Below are 23,282 nucleotides of genomic sequence, written 5' to 3'. Positions count from 1 at the left end.
CTCCTTTTTAATGAAAACATATCTAGTAACATTTTCGGAAGACAGCCCGATGAGAAGCACAAATCAATGAAGGATAAATTGCAAAGAAAATAGTACATAGGCGTGTGTAACTGATGACTCGTGATAACAGCACATATCAGAAAGCTGTTTCCCAAAAGGGTCAATATATACATTAATAAGACAAATATAAAAAGTAAAATACAAAACAGCAGGTTCTGAGGAAACCCAATGAGGTCGATCTCTGTCAGGAAAGATTGGTTACCAAATTCCATGTTACAAATTTTTATTAGAATCACATATCTCTGTAATAACAACAACAGGGCTCAAATTATTTAAAAAAAATGCAGTGATATCACCCACTCAAAAGTGTCTACAAATAATAATGCAGTCAATATATCATTCCGAGTTGAGAATCCAGATTTTGACTGTTCCTCACTGTGTTCATCAATATGAAAGAGATGAGAGAAAATCACATATAGTGAAATATCTTTTATTTAAGGTTAAAAACATAAAAAAAAGTCCCCCCTTTGGTGGGATATTCAGCATACCAGAATCAGTGGCGTAACATGTACACCAGACAGAGCATCAAACATAATGGTTTTAATCTAGTTTTTAAAACCTGCTTAGACATCAGCTGTATGCGGAGATCTTTTCACCCCTCACCGTCCTGGTAGTCTGTTCCCACTTGTAACCAACGTGTTTCAACTTTTGGAAGTCTTTTTCAAGGTGTATGTGTAATGGTGAGCCTTAATCCCTTATATCACCCTCCCTTGTTTCTGATTGGTCTGAACTTTTTCAACAAACAAACATCTCTTATTCATCAAAATACACTTTCTTGACATATACCTCATAAACATGGGCATCAAGAACTTCACATATACTCTCCACAAGGTTATTTCAGCGGATTAAGTGTATAAAGCGTAAGTCCTAACTCTACTTCCGGTGTTGCTGCGTCCCTTGGAATGCACCCTTGACATTCTGGGATGAAAACGCCACTTGCATATCACGTGTCTGCTTCTCGTGGTTTCTACCTCTATTCTGTGTGGATCAGCAGTATAGTCACATGACTATCCCCGTCATGTGACTCCACCTCTCTGCCCCGTTGGAACTTCTCAGGTGAAATCCTGACATCACATGTTGTATCTATGTCACGTGACCTCTCATGTGGAACGCAAGCTCGCCTGCTTAACTACAAAAGCAGGACTCATGCGTTACATCATTCTACCACAGGTCCAGCCGTATTTATTATTCATTTTAAAATATTTTATGGATCTTTTTATATATCTAATTTTAATTTATTTGCATGTTTTTTATCTTGATTTGAGGATATATCCATCCATGATAAGAGATTTTATATATGGAGCACTTTGCACTTTATACTTACCATTATGGACTATTTTATATAGATGTATTTATATTGGTATCCTGAATTTATCCTCTGACTGTAAGGGCACTTTGCACTTTACATTGACTCTTCTATTATTTTTAACACCCTTATCGTATGTTATGGCATATGATAGAATGATGTAATGCATGAGTCCTGCTTTTGTAGTTAAGCAGGCAAGCTTGCGTTCCACCCTGAGAGGTCACGTGACATAAGATACAAAATGTGATATCGGGATTTAGCCTGAGAAGTTCCAACGTGGCACGGAAGTGGAGTCACATGACTATATATGACTATACTGCTGATCCACACAGAATAGAGGTAGAAGCCATGAGAAGCAGACATGTTATATGCATGTGACATTTTCATCCCAGAATGCCGTGGGTGCATTCCAAAGGACGCAGCGACACCGGAAGTAGAGTTAGGACTTACACTTTATACACTTAATCCGCTGAAATAGCCTTGTGGAGAGTATATGTGAAGTCCGTGGAGCCCATGTTTATGAGGTATATGTCAAGAAAGTGTATTTTGATGAATAAGAGATGTTTATTTGTTGAAAAAATTCAGACCAATCAGAAACAAGGGAGGGGGTTATAAGGGATTAAGGCTCACCATTACACATACACCTTGAAAAAGACTTCCAGAAGTTGAAACACATTGGTGACAAGTGGGGACAGACTACCAGGATGGTGAGGGCTGAAAAGATCTCCGTATACAACTGACGTCTTTGCAGGTTTTAAAAATCCGGATTAAAACCATTATGTTTGAAGCTCTATCTGGTGTACACGTTACACCGCTGATTCTGGTACACTGAATATGCCACCAAAGGGGGGACTGTTTATTTATGTTTTTAACCTTATATAAAAGGTATTTCACTATATGTGATATTCACTCATCTCTTTCATATTGATGAACACGGTAAGGTACAATTGAGGAAGAGTCAAAAGGTGGATTCACAACCGGGAATGATATATTGACTGCATTATTATTTGTATACTGTTTAATCTGGAAAAAAGCGCCTGGGCTTTTTGTTTTAGATATTCATGAATTTTGAAGAGGTGGTAATGTCTTCTGTAAGTCTGGAGGCTGCATTTGTGTTGGAGCGCGGTGTTTCATTGTTTCCTTTTCCACTCAAAATTGTGTTTATTATATTAGGAAGCTTGTTATTATTTAACTTTTTTTATTTTAACACATTGTGGTATTTATAATCAATGTATATTATGCTTGTATTTATTGTAGCTGCCACTAATATGTAATAGAAGTTTAAGAGGCAAACAATGCATCAATTGTATTTATAGAAAGATTTAATAGTATTAACATTTGTACAACTAAGGTTAGTAATCAGAAAAAATTATTAAAACAAATTGATTTTATTAGAGGATTCATTATTACAAAAATATATACAAATAAATAATCGGAGATCATGGGAGATAGCTATTCTAGAAAGTAATATTGTACATTGTGAGCAGTCAAATGAAATAAACAGTCAGATCTGATTTTAGAGGGTAAGAATAAATTGAGGAATGGTGAAATAATTTTATCAGTAGTTTAGTTTAATAAAAAAATAAGCAAAAACCTTTCTAAATTAATATTATTACTAATAGGAAGGTCTGACAATGTACCTTATTCTGTAATTATTCTCAAAACATTTGGAAATCAATTTATGCTAAGCAAAAATACAATTGCTATCTACAAAAATGTATTAAAAGATTTTTTTGGACAATACATAATTGCATTCATGTTACTTTTGATCATCTGAAATCAGCTTTCTTTTTAAACTATAACAATGTCTTTTGAGTTCCTAATTTACTCTTATGTAGAATATCGTAAGCAATAGTGTGATGTCATTTGGTTGTTCTTAACTTCATGTTAAAAGCAAAGGGGATCATAGCTCCAAATTTAAACCATTCTGTATATTTATTTTTGTAAAAGAGAAAGGACATCACTGTATCGGTTTTAAACACTCAGCACATCATTTTGGACAAAGGTCCAGCCAAGCTTCATAAAATGTATCTTTACTTTCATATAATAATATTTGATCTTACATTGTTAAACACAACATTTTAAGAGTTCAAAATACATTGTGATATTCTATAGCTCTGAAATAAAAAATATTATATAATTTATACTTAAGTGTACCTGAGGCCTGAAGAGCACTGTGAAATGTTAGGGCAAGGCTCTGATGAAAAACGAAAATATATTATTAATCTCTTATCTGATATTTTAGCATACTTTTTTCCAAGTTATATTTTTATGATGGAAGAAATCTCTGAATAATAATAATAATAATAATAATAATAATAATAATTTTTTTTACAAATTGTACTCAAAGTGCTTTACATATAGATATTAAAATGTGATATAAAATTACATTAACTGTAGTATTAACACTAGAGAGAAGAGAGCTACTGTAAGCATCTAAGATGGATTTTTTTGTTTATAAACTTATGGGATATTTCTGAAAAGTGTGAGCAAACATTTTAGTCTTCAGTCTTATTTTGAAGGTTTTTAGATTGAAAGCCTCTCGACACATATGACTCGGAGTCACAAAGCTAAAACCTTGACCCTTAAGTGAACTATGGAAGACTTTAGGTACTACAGTACTAATAACAAATCCTTACATAGAATCTCCATCTTACAGACAGTCACTTAATGGAGTAGAGGATGGGTGTAACATGGCTGGAGCGGGTCTATTTAGTTAATAACTTGGCTGCTGTATTTCGTACCTGTGCAATTCTTTTGCTGTGAGACCAAGGTAGAGAGCATCACAGTTGTCCATTAACTGTAATAAGGAGACCATAACACTTAAATGTATCAAAATTATATATAGTATGTCCATGATGTAATGTATGTATTTCACCAATATTATAGTAAGACATACATTTTATTAGATAATTTCCTTTTTGGGGGATTTATTACTTTTTTAAAAATGTTAAGGCCTTTCAAACTAAGAAAAATTGTGTAAAAAAATGTAATATTATGTGTGATCGTAATACAAAAGTAATCAATCGTTTTAATTAATTTAAGTCATTTAGCAAAATAAGTTCTACTGATATCTAATATGTATATTTGTAAGGAGAATTACTGTATCAGTTGGTGTCTAAGTTTGAATAAAGTGGATGCTCAACTGTATTTTAAAGGTTCTGCTGTGTTTTTTCTCATACAAAAAATACCGGAAGAGGATTTTATCTATTTAATAAGTATGTTTAGTTTTGATGGTGTATGGTAAACATATTATGAAGACTGCTGTCTGTGTCATGACAGGTAAGTTCAGTTACAGGTAAGATACAAATACAGGTAAGACAATGGGCCTGATTCAGAGCCGGACGCTATTTGCGGTCGTTCGTTCAGAAAAAAGGGGTGGCTATTCAAATGAACCATTCGCTGTTTGCGGTCTGTTCACGCCTCTATGTCTGAACGAGTGAACAAAACTTGCGGTCGTTTTTTGGGAAACTACGCCCCCTGGCCGCTCGCATCCGACGTCATGTCCGCTATTTATTAGATTAATCGAGTACAATGAACAGGGTATGAACTGCTCGCTATTCTTGTGGTAAAAAAAACCCAGTGACGTGGTCAATGACGCTGCTGTTTTAATTATGCACACCCATAAAACGCCCGTTTTGACCTTTAAGCACGCCTGCGTTCTGATTTCCACTCCCCGTTTTCAAGCACCTTCCCCTGTTACCACCCACATACGCCTCCTCCTGTCACTCAAATTAGCAGGCATTCGCTATTTTGCGAGCACATGAATTTCGGCCGCACTGACTGGTTCGCGCATGTGTATAACGATCCGTATGCATGCGCAGTTTGGCAAACATCGCTCGGAGCGAACGAGCTGCTGCTTACGAGTGGCTCTGAATGAGGGCCAATGACACAGTTATCTAATAAGAATATCTTAGTTAGATCCTAATGGAACCACAATGTATACATGCTTGTAAGCAGCTTATTGGTGTTTCATTTACAGTTTGAATTGACCTGGCCTGAAAAATCTGTGCTGTAGAACACTAATTACAATTATATTAACTGTATAAGAACTAAGGGTCTGATTCCGACCCGGATGCTAAGCCACGATCGCTTGCATCCAAAAGGGGCCGGGTATGCAAATTCCATGATCGCACTGTCTGGACTCTATGTCTTAGAGAGTGATGGCAGAGTAAGTGCACTCCAGTGTAAAGACGCCCACTTTCCTTTATTAACGCACATCATCTCCAGGAAGTGTATGATTAATCAGTAACATCAAGAGCCATCGGAGCTGCATGCAGCGCTAGAGGTAGACCCTACCCCGCCACAAGCACTGCGATCACTGCAGGCTGAACTACAACCAAGTGAAGTGTACAATGATGCTTCCTTGCTAATTATGGATGCCCATTAAACGTCGTTTTGATGCCCAGGCATGCCTGCGTTCGCAGCACCACTCCCCCGTTCACAAGCACCTTCCCCTGTTTCCACCCACAAATGGCGCTATCTGTCACTCAAAGTAGCGCTCAGTCTGTGTACAATGAGCACACGATTCTCAATCGCAATTACTGGCTTGCGTATGCACACTACAATGCATATGCATGCACAGTCGGGCGGCAATCGCCCATAGCGAACGTTTGCAGTTTAGCGTCTGGGTCTGAATCAGCCCCTAAGGCCTCCAAGAAATGAATGTTGAAATCAATATTGAACACACGTTGTTAAATGCCCTTAAATAAATAAATATAAATAAAGGATATTAATAACAATGATTGTCCAAAAAATTATATGATTTGTACTCACAACAACTGACACTGCCCTGCTTCACACCATACAGTATACAATGATACAATGTTGTCTGTTGCTCTCATGTACTTTGATGGTAGGTATGAAGCACACTACGCTACAGGGAGGATATGAGAATGTACTTTGAACATTCTTAGATTTGTCATCACTTTTAATGAAATCATTCAGGGTTATATAGGCATTAGGTTGGTTATATAGGCATTAGGTGGGTTATATAGGCATTAGGTTGGTTATATAGGCATTAGGTGGGTTATATAGGCATTAGGTTGGTTATATGGGCATTAGGTTGGTTATATAGGCATTAGGTGGGTTATATAGGCATTAGGTGGGTTATATAGGCATTAGGTGGGTTATATAGGCATTAGGTGGGTTATATAGGCATTAGGTGGGTTATATAGGCATTAGGTTGGTTATATAGGCATTAGGTGGGTTATATAGGCATTAGGTTGGTTATATAGGCATTAGGTGGGTTATATAGGCATTAGGTGGGTTATATAGGCATTAGGTGAAATTCAGAATGTGTCAATTAATGGGAATAAAAATCCTTTTAACCTTAGGTCTGTTATTATGCAATCTGCATTGTATGATGACTGACTAACAATACATCAGCACAAACCACATTACTGCATCAATGATTGTGCTGCATCCTATGTTGCTACCTAATATCTGTTGTTAAACATATGTATGTGCATTAAGTAATACCTATAATTGTGTATTTAAATACACATCCAGTACCTTCTTCATGTTCTATACCCTCAGTCCATTCTTCCTATCTTTTTTATTTCTGAAGCACTTTTATATATGATTTTAGAGGGAGAAAATTACTCTTAAGAGATTAATTATTACAATGGTGAAACTTATTTTCGGTCACATGCATTTATTTTTCTGTCCGCCTTGGATTATTTCCCCCTTGTACAAAAAGCTAAGGAATAGTCCCCAGGTGACCCCAACGAGCAACAGTAGAATATTCAGCCATTTTATATGATAGAACATTTCATATCATTGCTGTAAAACAAGGATACATTTTTGTACAAGTTTGTGTATCCTTATGTAACATTTTGTATTGTGAAAGACGTACGTGAGTTTGAGCCAATGAGGTGCTAGTAGCTAGACCATTACTTGTCTATTTATAGCTAAATGTGTTAATTTTGTTGGAAGGAGTGTGCTCCTGCATTGCCTTCCTCCAGAAATATCCAAGTAGGAGAGAGCTGGCGATTTCTAGAAACCACCTGGACTCAATTAAGAGAGGTCTGACCACAGACATGTACTACTGCACATGTGCAGCATCTCCATGTGTCTTTACTCTCCAGTGTCCATGAGGACTTGTTGTACCAGGAGACTGTAACCAACAAAGTGCCTTACAGTTCCCTGCTGTATGCCCACAAGTACAGTATACCAGCACCATTGTAGACTAGACCACCAGTGCCAGGGGCGGAATGGGCCACAAGGACGATGGGCCATTTCCCGCTGGGCCGGTCCCTTTATATGCCTTCAGGGGCCGGCGGCCACCTGGTGCGCTTCCACCACCCACCACCACTATTATATGCCGGGCCGGCCCCAGCTGCCGCGATCGGAGCTGTTCAGCTCCGAACAGGCAGTTACAACTTCTGCGCATGCTCAGTAGCTTACCCTACGAAAATAGCCTGCACTGGGCAGGTGTCTGTCCCATGTGCTCCACCCCCTCCCTGGCCTGTCACTCTTCAGGGTCTGGGAGAGACTTCATGACGGATGTCTCTACCATCCTGGCCCACAGTGCCCTGCACCGCCGAGCAAGACCATGGTGCTCGGTGGCATGACAGCTCCTCCTATCTCCAGTCCAGGACTGACCAGTGCCACTATCAGCTGATGTCAGAACCACAATCATGCCTGACATCCTGAGCTCCAGGATGCCACAAACAGTGTATTACATCTACCACTGTTACACCTGTGTAATTCCCTGTGTCAAGTGCTATCTATTGTTCTACCTGATATATAATAAATCTAAAAACTGGTTAAGCAAACAACCTGTGGTCTAACCGCAACTATCACCAACTATTATTATTGTCCTTTATTTATATGGTACAACAAGGGTTCCACAGAGCCTTACAAAGCAAATAAGCAAATGATTACACAAGAAAATAGTTATTAACAGTACAAGTTAATGCAGGACAAGTATATGGTTTATAAACATGGCTGCATTAAAGTTCATAACACTTACATAAGCATCAGGGCATAGGCAATCTAGTGTTAGGTGCCATTGTGGGGAGTTAGGAGTAAATTATAGTATAAGTAAGGGTAGGAAAAGCACATTAATGAAGTGAGCCCTACACATGAGAACTTACATTCTAAAGGGAAGGGACAGAAAAACACAGGTGTAGACAGTGAGGAAGGAGCATGGAGGAGTGATTTAGGATGGCAGTTGGAAGTCTTTGATGTAGATGTGAGTCTTGAGTGGCCATTTTAAGATTAGTAGAGAGGTGGATAGTCTGATAGAGAGAGGGATAGATTTTCAAAGGTAGTGAGAAGCACGGAGATGGAAGTGGGAGGAAGTAATTAGTTGGCTGGAGATGTGACATGCATTTGTAGAGCAAAGTGGGCAGGCAGTTGTATGAAAGGTGATGAGATCAAATATGTAATTAGGAGAGGAATGGATGAGGGCTCTATAATTGAGTGTGAGAAGCTTAAATTATATTCTGAAGGGGAAGAGGAGCCAGTGGAGGGCTTCTAGGAGAAGGGAGGCAGATGTAGAATGTCTGGAGAGGAAGATGAGGCAAGCAGCAGTATTGAGGACAGATCAGAGTTAAGAGAAGTTGGAGTCAATGAGACCAGATAGGAGGAGGTTACAGTAGTCCAATCTGGAAATGACCAGTGAGTGGTGAGGGTCTCAGTATCTTCCAGGGTAAGAAAGGGTCAGATGCTGGAAATATTTTTTGAGAGGAAAATGGCAGGACTGTGAGACGTGCTGAATGTGTGGTGTGAAGGAGAGGGAGGAGTCCAGGATAACTCCAAGACTGTGCACTTGAGGGCTAGATTAGATGGTTGTTCCATCAAAAGATAAATAAATTGTGGGAAGTGAGGTTATGTGGGAGGGTGGGACGATGATCAGCTAAGTCTAAGAAGTTTAAGAAAGTGTTGGGACATCCAAGAAGAGATACTGTAGCAGAAAGACAGTTAAAAACAAAAGTGAGGAGAAAGGGGGAAAGGTCAGTGGAGGAAAGGTAGTTCTGTGTATTATCATTATAGAGATGATTTTGGAGGCCAAAAGAACTGATGAATTCATCTAAAGGGGATGTATAGAGGATGTATAGAGGGAGAACAGGAGAGGTTAAATAACAGAACCTTAAGAATTTTCTACCATTAGTGGAATTGGGGGGGGGTGCAGTCATGAGAGGAGAAGGCAGGAGGGACATGACTTCCTCTCCAGATACAGAGAAGACAAATTTCAGATGGATGGTCTGGGAAAGGAGGGGGTGGATTGCTGAGGGTCTAGTTAGATGCAATTTCCAGACTTATGGAGTCAATTGTAGATGTAAAGTAGGTGGAAAATTCAAATGCAGACAGTGAGGAGGGGAGATGAGGAGTGGGTGGTAAGAAGAGGGATTTTAAAGTAGTGAAGAGATGCCAGGTTTTTGAGGACAGGGAGGAGATGAGGTTCTTGAAATAGGATTGTTTAGAGAGGGAAAGGGCAAAACTGTAGGAAGAGAGGATAGATTTGAAATGGAGGAAGTCTTACTTGCAGTGTGATTTCCTCCACTGTTGCTTGAAAGTTCAGGAACACTTTTGCAGGTATCTGGTGCATTTAGAATTCCAGGGTTGAGGTGTGAATCTGCAGGGATTAGTATTGACTGCCAGATAAGAAGTAAATGAGGCATTACATAGGGAAGTGCCTAGTTCAGGGCAGGAGAGAGAGAAGATAGGGGAGAGAAGTGAGTCAAGCAGGGAGGATAAGTTAATGGTATTGATAGCTTCAAGGATAGTTCTTACCAATGACATGCCCTACTGCGCATTCACAGCATCTCTGTGCATCTTTACCTCCAAGCATCCATGAGGAATGGTGGGATCAGGAGACCCTAACCACCAAAGAGCCCTACAATTCCCTGCTGTACGCAGGAAACAACAGTATACAGCACCCTTTTACACTAGACCACCAATGCTACTATCCACCGATGCTATAAGAACCACGATCATGCCCGACACACTATAGTGCCCAGCAATACCGTGAGCTCCAGTATGCCACAAACAGTGTATTACATCTATCACTGTTACACTTGTGTAATTCCTTTTTTTGCATGCTACTTGTTGTTCTAGATGAAATATAATAAATCTAAGAACTGGTAAAGCACTAAACCTGTGGAGTATCCGCCACCATCACCAACTACTGAGCTATGCATCTAATCATCATCACTCACAGACTGGCCAGTTATATTATACTCTGGTGTATCAATTCATCTGGAGAACTACTGCACCAAGCAAATTCAGCATGCTATTTTAAAGACTTAAAATTAAACTAAAGTGCTATGTGTCAATAGATTAAATTTTAAATATTTATTCATACACAAATAGCATTTTAAGCACACGGCCAGTGCATATGATTACATACTTCACATTCCATATAACACATAAAAAGTAGCTGCCAAAAGAAGATTGAAATTCAACTGTATTCAAACAATTTTTAATTACTAAACCGCTCTATTTGAAGAAATTACTGTATATGTCCAGTTGTTGATACACTTATAGTGTGTCCAGTCTGTATGCTCTGCAGCAGTTAGTAATAATGGATACAATGTCCCCCCCAACACACATACACACACAAATACATAGCAATATATATTTGCATGCTGCAAGCGCTTGTCAAAAATTGGCATGGTCACATACCAAAGGGGCGTAATCACTGAAAATGGGGCGTGCCAACATGACATGCCACCCATTTCTCATCACTCTGGGAACATTCCTTTCCATTGCATATGCACCTTACCTATATGGTGGTTTCTCACTATTCATGTAGGTCATATCATCCTGAAGATTCTTGTTTGTGTAGGAATATTAAGAATGTCATTATCTTACAACAGCGGTTCAACCAGACTTGTTCCCCCTGTGTAGCTTCCTTCAGCCACACAATCTCTACACACTGACACAGATATGAGTACACACACTGACATAGATACACACACTGACACAGCTACACACACACTGACACATTGCAAGGGAAGAAATAGTCACTCTGTCACCTGGCAGCTCTCAGGATGGGAATGACTGCCTGGGAGGGGCTGTGCACTTCTGCTGCAGCTCCCCCTACTGTCAGCTCCAGCAGGCCCAGTTGTCTGCTCATTACATTATTAGAGTGACAAGTCTTTGGTCCAGACGCAATGGTGGATTATGAAGCCCTGGCCAATGGTGCCCCCCTCTGCTGGGCCTGCCATGGTGCCCAGGGCACCTGCTCCACTTGATCCCCTAGTTATACCACTGGCCAGAGCTCAGGATCTTGACATGGCATCTCAACAGGGTTAGTGTACCAACAGCTGTCAGTTGGTATCCTAACCCTCCTTCCCCAGTGCCTAAACCTAACCCTCTCCTGCTATTGCCTACCCCTAACCCTAATCTTCCCCCTAACACCACTACTTACCTTCGGGATGCCGGCAGTCGGGATGCTGGCGGTCGGGATGCTGGCGGTCGGGATGCTGGCGGTCGGGATTATGACAAGTGTCGTGATTCCAGCATCAGCATTATGACCACTGGCATCCCTTTGTTGGGAAATGGAACATATACCTTGTTAGTATATCACATACAATTTGTTAGTGATAGCTGCACCTGCTCACACATACTCCTATGCAGCTTTAGTATAAAACCGATTACTGTGTCACATGCAGTTATACCTGCTCCATGTACTGCTTTGTAGTTCCTTGTGTGTACACAGCACCTCTGCAACACTTCATATTCACCCTCTGGCTGCTGGTAAACATCCTATAATGACAGCCAAGGATCCACAGAGTCTGTACCTCAAAGTTAAGCTTTCTCACTGTGTCCATGGGGAAGTGATATGGCAACTGCATGTAGAATAATACAAATTGTAACCACCGGGTCCGCTTCCTTCTTTACACATTTCTCCACCTTTGATATCATCAGCGGCTCCTCAGAACAATGTGTCTAGTATTCTGCCTTATGTACATGGGCTCCACTTCGTGTAGGCCATACATGCACATAGCCTTTCATTTACAGGCATTTCATACAGATTATCAGTCTTAATAAACTCTCAGCATAAGTTAAGAATGTTTTTCAGAGTACCAAAATGACATGCAATATACCATCTGCTCTATACTACTATGCGTCACTGGAAATAACCTACATAAATATAGAAAAAGGACCTCATTCATCAGTGCATAGAGGTTCACCACTGAATGCAGATTTCTGATATTCAGGTGGGTTGACATAAATGGGGTAGAAGCTGATGATATGAGTGGATGGCATAAAGGATCAGAGCAGTACACAGGAACCTTTGGCAGCAGTGGATCAGTTAGTGGGAGACAATCTTTGCACACTGGTGGGCAATAGTAATGAACTACTGCTGTCCATGCCAGTTGCCCAGCCACCAGAGCCAATTAATTTTTACTTAAAAGGAACAACCTTAGAGACACCAACTAATGGATCCTGACTCTGTGACTAGGATTGCATTATTGCCGATTGTGAGAGTATAATTGGAATGTTTCTTGTTGTTGATAAGAGAGTGTCCAAGATGTTCTAATCTTTATTAACAGCTCACAGAACCCACCTTATATTACAAGAGTCAAATTATTAGGAGATGCTAATAATAATATCTACATTATTTTGACAGTAACATTTGTAAATAAATAAACTATAATCTCTATATTTATGAACTCACTGCAGAAATAACAGTCATTATAAAAATGACAATTTTAGCAGTGGTTTGACAAACTGTTTTCAAGGCATAACCATGATACTATCAGTGGCGTAACTACAGCCCCTGCAGACCCTGCAGTGGCTTGGGGGTGCGGAGGCTTGTGGGGTGCAGATTCCATGTGGACTGGCTGTCCGCATGAAATTCTGCTGAAAACGGGCCCTCCAAAAATGGCCGCCGCATAGGAGACATACACTAGAGTTCCTACGGAACCTCTAGCGTCTGTTACTGTTAGACACCCATTGGCTCCCCGCTGTACTGTGACGAGGAGACAGAGGTACAGACAGGAAGGACCAGAAAGGATTCCGCAGTGCAGCCTCCTTACTGGCAAACTGTCGGCTGCTCCGCCTCCTTGCGACACTGTCCTCAGCATCACCTCCCTCCAGTCAGTTTCCTCAGCTCCGCCTCCCTGCTGTCACTGTGTGTGTGTACGCTCGGGGAGGGGAACGTTGAGGCAGCTAGGTGTGTGCTGATGAGGACACCGCATGGGAACCACCCTCAGAAGCCAACTCAAAGTTTAAGCTGCCACTGTAGTATGCCTTATTCACTATCCCAGCGCTGAAGATTTGTGTGTGTGTTCCTGCTGGGTGCTGAGCTGCCATGGAGAACCCACTGCCTGCCTTGAGAGGGGGAGGAGAAGCAGCCAGTCTCAGGCAGTGCTAATCAAAGGAGTGCGCTGCTTGGTGCCGAGCAACCCACGGAGAGCGTTGGGGATGGGAAGGTGGAGATGCAGCCGGTCTCTGTCAGCAAAGGGGGACTGAGAGGTACTGTAACTGGGACAAAGTAGTGTGAGCACTGTGAAGTGCAGGGAGTAGGATAGGGAAGCAGGTAGTGTGAGGCACAGGGGGTGGGGGGGGAAGCAGATAGTGTCAGAAGCAGGTGGTGGGGGGGAAGCAGGTAGTGTAAAGTGCTGGGGGTGGGGGGGGGGACAGGTAGTGTCAGAAGCAGGTGGTGGGGGGAAACAGGTAGTGTCAGAAGCAGGTGGTGGTGGGGAAGCAGGTAGTGTAAAGCGCAGGGGGTGGGGGGAAGCAGGTAGTGTGAGGAGCAGGGGGTGGGTGAGAGAAGCAGGTAGTGTGAGGAGCAGGGGGTGTGGAATAATATGTAAGGGGCATTACGGTGTGTGGCATAATATGTAAGGGGCATTACGGTGTGTGGCATAATGTGTAAGGGGCATTACTATAAGGAGGAAAAATACTGTAAACTGTCTAGGGGGGGGTGGGGGCACATTTTTAACTTTTGCATTGGGAGCCATATTGTGTATAAATGTCCCTGTAATTATTTTTGACAAAATGCCATGGGGGGGGGTGTCTGAAACTTTTTTGTCAGGGGGGAGCAAAATTTATAGTTACGCCACTGGATACTATAATGTGTGATAATACAAATACAGGTACTTACCGTGCTACGTTATATGGAGCATAACAGCTACTGTATCTGTTAGTACAAATGGAGCTTGTTTGCTGCCATCAAAAAGCACATGTGACTGTTCCAGGTATGTCTATCAGGTCAGTGCTACTAAACACGGATAAGACACGCACAGATCTATGTATGTATAAAACAGATTAACTCCATCTATAGATTAGGGATGTGCAGGCTCGGTTCTACTCGGTTCCGTTCAGTTTTTTTTCCCGAATCTTATTGGGTTTCAGCTGTCACGAGTTTTGGATAGCCAATAAGATTCGGTAAAAAAAAACGAACGGAACCGAGTAGAACCGAGCCTGCACATCCCTAATCTATAGATACATTAGTTGAGCGCCTATTTTTGTTAAAATATATAACAATTTATTTGTAACAACTGGCAACTACAGTAGTTGTTACAGCTACAGCCATTTGTATTTACATTTATACAAAAACAATAATGATGATGATAATAACAGCAATAATTAATAAACCAAATATAAACATTTATAGATTAACATTTTTTAGTAAACTGGAAATCTTCCTATTTAAGATTACCTACAGTATCATTTTTTGCTACCTTCTATCATTTAACAGTACTTATCTATTATTCTTGCCACTCTGCTTCTGCCTCCCCTCTATGACAATTCATCTAGTTTGTCCCCTTTTCTTCTACAAAATATTTTTTACTGTAAAGTCCATTCACTCATCTGCAAAGCTCTTTCCTTCTCTTTTCCCAACTATATTGCCAACCTCATCTCCCTCCACAACCATCAAACCCTCTCTGGAGAGTCAGTGACAGTTGCCTTTCCACCTCCAAGACCAAACCCGCACTTTACTAAACTTTGATACATCAGATTTCCTAACCTTCATTTATTCAAATGCTGATTCAAAACTCCATCATTCACTCACACCTAATGATAGACATGTGATCCCAGAACACACCCTGATACCGTCCACACTCCCTTTGTGTCTTACACTGTCAGCACTCCTTCTAATTAGAAAATAAGCTCTCATGACCAGGGCTCTTCTTGTTTTACTCCCCCCCACCCTCAGCTCATTTACCCAAGCCAACATGGATATGCTTTATATATATATATATATATATATATATATATATATATATTAAGATGTGTATGTTCAAAAAGATATGTTCATTTTCATTAATAAATTCCAAAAGACAGGAAGGCTAATGAGAATGCTGATTTGTCTTATTATTAGTTCAAATGGCAATAATGTCTTTTAAAAAGAAAAAAGAAAAATTGGTAAACTATTACCTCCTTAATACTGTATATCAAAGTAGGTAGGGCACCAATAAGATTATTGAAGATTCCATCATATGGGTCATTCACTGAATTGGAATGCCGTATTGAATGACTCATTGAACCTTAGAAGACTTTCAGAGTCAGTGAGGGTATCTGGAAAGATTACCATCTAAATTTAGAGGATCAAAGGAGTATAAGAAAAACATTGATGTTTAGATGAGACTGACAACACTGGAAAATTAGGTAGTTAAAATAAAGAAAAAAACAGTTTTGTAGGGATGAAACAGATTAAAGTCAGTATTCCATTTAGTACATGTAAGGATGCCAATCAGTTTCTTATTACTAATATTTATAAAAATATACGTCACTATTCTTAGATAATGGAACATTCCACAATCATCCATCTATCCGAAGAAAGGTAGTCCTATACCAAAATATACAGTTCTCTATGGGAGCAAAAAAGAGGTTCCAAAGAGAAGAATAGTAAAGAAAGCAGAGGATGGGGGTGGGTAAGAGCACCAAAAAGAAAAGAACTGTCAGAATAGCAAGGAACGATGGAGTGGTAATTCACAACTTTACCTAAAAAAAAAAAAAAACAATCAACACCACAGACTGAGATAGTAAGGATTTGATTAAAGTTAACATCTGATCAACTTGTAAAAAAAAAAAATCTGTTTGTTGACCTGAATAAGTATCTGCAGCTTTAACACACAAACACATTTTTGTATGAACCTTACTCATAAACTCGCCTATTTCCCACAATATAAAGAAGAACCTTTATGCAGCCTTCCATCAAAGAATTATCCTGAACAGTTGAGACGGCAGCTACATCGATACATTTTAGGATTCGGTAAAAGATAAATTTGGAAAATTTGACACACAAATATAATAAATGAAAGAAAAACCATATTCTCCTGTGCAGCTGGAAAATAAAGAAGAACTCCTTTTTGGGGTCATGCTTATTAAAGTTATAACAGATGAAATTATCAAATTAGTTTAAAACATAACTTTTACTAAATATAAACTTAAAAGATAGAGCTTCTAAACACTCAAAAACTCTCTATTCCACAAAGAAAAATTTAACTGGTGGTTCAGAGAGGCATGATAATAACCACAAAACAGTAAACATATAACAAAGATCTATAGTAAAATAACTAAATACACATCATTGTGTTTCACAAACCCCCTTCAGTGCTTTTTAGGGAGATAAAAAGGTAAATTTGTTTGATATGCTTATTACTGTTATAAGAAAGAATAATCATATCTCACATAGATCATGGAAGTTATAATTTGACCTGATCTAACAAGCTAAATCCATATCTGTATACATCTAAATAAATCTTTGTATACATATACCGGCATCTGGTACAATGAGTCTTTGATAATGAGCTTAATTGCTTCACACTCTCAATTAAACATCTTTAAGGCAGCTACACATTTCCCTTAGTCCATACGTTTGGTCAACATCATTCCTATGGTATTGTAAACATAGGAAATGTGCTCTTTAATAGGTCAGTTACATTGAGTAATATTATCAATGGTTCATCTCCTTATAAAGATTGTTATGGCAGTATAATATAATAAATTAATGGAAAACTGATGATAGAGGAGATTAAAAAGCAATAAAAAAATAGATGATTTGTAAATGATGGATTACCGTGGATGTACAGATTTTGCATTCCTAAAAACCTGGTGGCGAAAAATTAAATGTGGTGAAAAATAGACTAGTAGTAGAGATAAAAGTCAAACATTAAATAAAGGAGATTTAAATTTACACAGTATTTATTTTATATTGCAGATAATTTTTTGAAGTTCTGGGTCCAATTTTACAGCATGTCCAAAATGGACTTCAATAGGGACAAATTTGCCCCATAATATACTAATATTTTTACGGGAGAGTGGATAAGAAGAGAGCTTTGATGCACTATATTATTTCTAATGTATATATCTAACAGAGGTCTATTAATCCCTTACTCTTTGTATGGGAAGGAATAGAATTGGAAGTTTTACACTCTATTTTACACTTTATTGGGGTTCTGAATAATAATAACATTAATGGATGGAAGCATAATGTCTTAAATTTCAAAGATTGAGCAAAAATGTTAATAAGAATTCAAAGTCATAATTCCTAAAAAAAAAAAAAGTTTATAGAAAGTGAACAACAGTCAAAAAAAAAATGAACATGCAATGGTCAAGCAGTTAATAGAAAGAGATGAGTCATTGAAAGAAAATAATATTGGGAAGGATAATGATATATAAAATGGGGCAGTTAATAATACAATATAATATAAAAAAAAAGATTGAAAATATTGTGATGCATCATTGGAACATCTTTCATAGATGTACATCATAAAATATTACCAAATGTGCCCAACAGCTCTTCTTTTGTATATAAGAAGTTTTGCAACTTTAAAATGATTTAGCTTCTAGTGAACTGAAAATGAAAGACACAATAATGGACGATAGTTCATCAATATTGGGTAAGAAAGAACCCTGCTTACTTGGTTTGCACTGTAATGTGTGTAAACAGCTGGATAAAAAAAACCTTACTCTTACACTCTGTAGTGTTAAAGAATTAAAATAACAAATCTCATGTACTATACTACAACATGTAAATTATTTAATCAAATGTGTGTGGACTATTACATGTTGGTAAAACCAATATGTATGCAATTGAAGTTGCAGATACAGGAACACTTTTGTAATATAAAAAATAAAGTAAATACACACATCCTGCCCAGACGTTTTGTACAGAAACAGAATTCTAAGAAAAGTTCATTAACGTTTAGAGCATTAGAATATGTCCCATTAGAGGAAAGGGGTGCGGACATAGATCTTTAATTATGTAGAAAATGATCTTTGTGGATCTTTAATTTAGACACATTGACCCAAAATTAAAATATATTAATTGTGTTCTTACTGGAAAAGAATTTGGAATTATTGATAGGAATATTATGTTACCATAAAGCATGTTAATATAAATGTTATACAGTATGTGTCCAGTATGTACTATTGTTAGGCATTCTGCACTGGAATATTATGTGAGTGTAACAAAAATCACTTTCATTTGGATACTGTGTTTATTTGTCAACTAAGAGATGTTGGATATATAGCTAGAGAAGATCGGCTTTATAATAATTCTACCCAATGAGATTATTTTAGTATTGCATGTATCATTAATTTGTTTTATGATAAGACAGCAGTAAAATGATTAGTCATCGGTATCTTTGGAACACATAACAGTGGAGTCTGAGACCTGAGGCATTGTTCCTGTACACAAATAGAGGACTATTTATCTATCTGCAAGTCATTTTATGACCATGGTTTTTAATATGATATAAATGAGATATTATTGGAAGCAATTTTTGATAGAGATTCCACGACCAGAAGTCATACTCCTGATATTATGTTAATCTTAGACCACAGTATTATTGAGTTATTACCAGAAGTTGAGATGATCGTAATAAGAGGTAAAAGAACATCACCTAGTGTGGAAACCCCAAGTGGATTATGGACACATGAGGAAAGAATGCCAGTGTAAGACAGATGATTGTAACATTAAATTATGTTATCTGATGGGGACATCGAGTAGTCTGATGGTTAGAGGAGGTTTGTGGAATTCAAGATATGTTATATCTGGTAAATAGAAAAAGAGCTTATATATGATACAGTTACCAAGCTCATATTGGTGGAAGATATTGTGGATACCATTTTTTAGGAGCACAGTTAAGATTTTGGGATGTTAAATATATAAGGGAATATACATTTGATATATATACATTATATAAATATATATCTATATATAAATTGTATGATATGATATATTTATAAAGAATATTTATTATATTAGAAAATCTGTATTTATTTTTAGAAAAATATATATTATAATATCAATTGTATAAAGTGACTAAGAATTGTAGCTCACATATAGGATACAATACAGATCACATTAACCAATTAGGTGTTTATTGTCATTTCTGATTGGTTGATGTAATCATTATGTCCTGTTTAAGTGTCAGTGTTTGTAAAGGAGATGTCATCCCTAAGGATATTGGTGACAATGAAACACAGTGGATATATGGGAATAGAATAAATATGACAATCTCAAAAAATAGTTTATTACCAAATTTATTAGATATCATTAAGATTTCAGATATAAAAGAGCATGAGGATAATTATTTACAAACTTAAACAGTTACTAGTTCATATATAATATCCTTATTTTCTTATCTGTACTAAAGGGTAAACTTAATAATTGATGAATGTCAAAGCAGCTCCATCTTCAGTGGTTTTAGCTGCTGCATTTCAAGGTCAATAAAATTAATACAAAACCATTATGTTTAATATTATTGCCACTTTAGTACCCCCAAAGACAAACGGTCTTTAAAAAGTGCAGCTTTGTAAATATACTCCAGATCTAAAATTACATGTAAAAATATTAAAAATATTACTTCTCTTAGTGCTACTGGTGAAATAATTATCTTGTCCATGGTACTGAAGACTTGGTCAATATTTTATGAAAGGCTTCTTTCACATCATTATTTCTCAGGCTGTAGATCAAAGGATTTAACACAGGTGTCATAACACCATAAATTAAAGCAATGTACTTCAAGCTGGTTTGAAAACGTTTGGTTTGTCCCATGTACATGGTCATACTTGTCCCATAGAACATAAACACCACAGTCAGATGGGAAGCACACGTGGAAAAAGCTTTAGACCTTCCACCTGCTGAGTGGATTTTTAATATAGATATAATGATACAGATGTAAGACACTACAATAAAAGCAAGTGGAGATATTAACGTAAATACACTTACCACAAATATAGCTATTTTATAGAAGCTGAGATCTCCACATGCCAGCTCTAGAAGAGCCAACACCTCACAGACAAAATGGTCCAATCTGTTTTCTCTGCAGAACACAAAAGGCTTTGAGGTGGGAATATATGATAATACAAAACTTCCTAACCACATAATGACTGTAATAATTTTACATGTCCTCCAATTCATATTGATGGAATAATGTAAAGGGAAGCATATAGCAATATAACGGTCATACGCCATCACTGCCAAGAGCATACACTCAGTACTACCAAGGAACAGACCAGTCTTCATCTGTGCCAGGCACCCAATGATGGAAATTCTCCTTCTCTTCGAAAATACATCTAGTAGCATCTTTGGAAGAGAACTCGATGAGTAACACAAATCAAGGAACGATAAATTGCAAAGAAAATAGTACATAGGTGTGTGTAATGGAGGACTGATAATAATAGCACATATCAGAAAACTGTTCCCCATAATGGTCAGTGTATAAATTAACAAGAACATCACAAACAGTAATATCCTAGTCTGCAAATCTTGTGAAAATCCAGTCAGGATAAATTCTTTAAACAGAGTTTGATTTTCAAGATCCATGTTACAATTTACATTTGGAAGTCTACACACCTGTAAAACAAACAGTGTTTTGTGTTGCTTTATTCATTTTTTAAATATAATTTATTTCAGTACCATTTAATTTAGGTAACATTACAAGGTACAGTTTTTGTTTTTAAAGACTTAATTTTTTATTATAATTGTTAATTGCTTTTCCAACAATATCAATTATACAACATTTCACATCATACAGTATATTGCAATTTACCGACTGTAATTTCAATAATAATTCACAGAAAGTCAACCATTTGCAAAACATTGTCCAGGACAAAAAAGTTGTGACACCTTTACTCAGTCTTTGTCATTATATCATATCTTTTTGCATACTTGCATGACCATGACTATAAATCCTACATCAGCTTCCTTAAAGAATAAAAATAAATATTTGTACATTTAGGATTGTAGGAACTCTTGGTACAACAGGATCCAAAACTCTTGCAGATAGCACAGAATGTAGTGTATTCAAAAAATTACAGAGAGGCAAAAAGAAGAACCCTTTTGGGGAAAAAACATATGGCTATACTAAGAACATAGAATATTACCACTGGTGTGGAGAGTATCACCAGCTTCTTAGATAAATGCATAGAAGACATCCTTCGTAGCCAAATGAGAGCCAATCTGGGAACAAACTATATACATGCAAAATTTGATATGCTGGCTAAGAATCATGGATCATGTCTTATTTATATTGGATGGAACAGAAGAGAAATTACAAGGACTTTATAAAATACATTAACAATAAACAATCAAATCAATATTTTACCACCACTAACAGAAAAACAGAAATTAATTTCTTAGACCTGTCTAAACACATAGAAAATGGAAAGATCGGCACACAAACCTTCATAAAGGAAATAGACTACAACAATTTTTGATGACATCTAACAATCTCCATAGAAATTGGATAAACAGCACCACAGGAGGCCAAATCAGAAGACAAAACTGTTCTAAAACCATTATCTTCAAAGCCAACAGCAAGAATCTAAAACAAAAAATCATTGAAGTAAAATATGACCCCAAAAAAGTGGATGAAGCCCTCAGGAAGAATAACTAACTAAAAAGTAAAATCTACTGAACTATGGGAGTAAAATTGAGAAACTCTAATTTAAAACTCTATCTGTGTCTCAATTCAACAGCAAGACTGAAGATCTAGAAAACATCATGAAGCAATACTGGCATCTCTTCACTACAGATGAAGATATCTAAGAAATAATATATCCTAAACCAAGAGTCATCTACAGAAGAGCCAACACACTTGCAGTAAGAATACTTCCAGCTGCATTCCTTCCAAAACAAACAGTGAAAGACACACTAAAGGATTTCAATATTGTACAGAATGCCATGGTTGTCAAAGTCAAAAAGCACATTCAATGTCAGCGATATCTACGATAGCATCTCATTCAAGGAAATCCAATTTTGAAATAAAGAACCATATCACCAGCAACTTGTAAAAGGGTCTTACTGGAATGCCCCTGCCACCTTCAAAACATTGGATGTACAAAAAGAAAACATCAGGAAATATCTATCTACCCACATGTATCCAACCACATTCTAAAATGTCATAAAATACCCTCTCCAGAATCGAAGCTCAATGGATATATAAAATTAAAAACCTCATACCTGATTAACTGTATATAGGCTTTGACCTAAGTTAATTTTTGACACAATAACCTTTACACACACTATATCAGAGTACAATTTTTTTTTCACAATATACCAAGTTATTTGTGTGTATATATATATATATATATATATATATTTGTGTGTGTATATATATATATATATATATATATATATATATGTTTCAAGTGTACCAGGTTTTTGAGTGACTGATGTATATATATGATGCAATTGTGATATAATTGTGAAATGTGCAATACTCAATTATAAATATGCCACATAAAACACGTGTTTAAACAAATATATAACATAGTTTAATGTTTAAATAACGCGATACAGACCCCTTGATGAAGTCCCCAAGTGGACAAAACGCGTTGGGTCAGCTGCCTTGCCTGAATGAACTGCCACAGATAAGCTATACATTTTAAAGCAACTTCTTGAATTATCTATTTACATCTCTTTTAACAATTTGAAGAACTTTTTTAATATTAGTTTTAAATTGTTGATTTGTCTTGATTCTTCTGTGCTTGTATT

This window comes from Taudactylus pleione, unplaced genomic scaffold (genome assembly GCF_031769625.1).
Source record: "Taudactylus pleione unplaced genomic scaffold, aTauple2 ptg000277l, whole genome shotgun sequence".
Taxonomy (NCBI): domain Eukaryota; kingdom Metazoa; phylum Chordata; class Amphibia; order Anura; family Myobatrachidae; genus Taudactylus; species Taudactylus pleione.
This window is presented reverse-complemented; position numbering follows the sequence as displayed.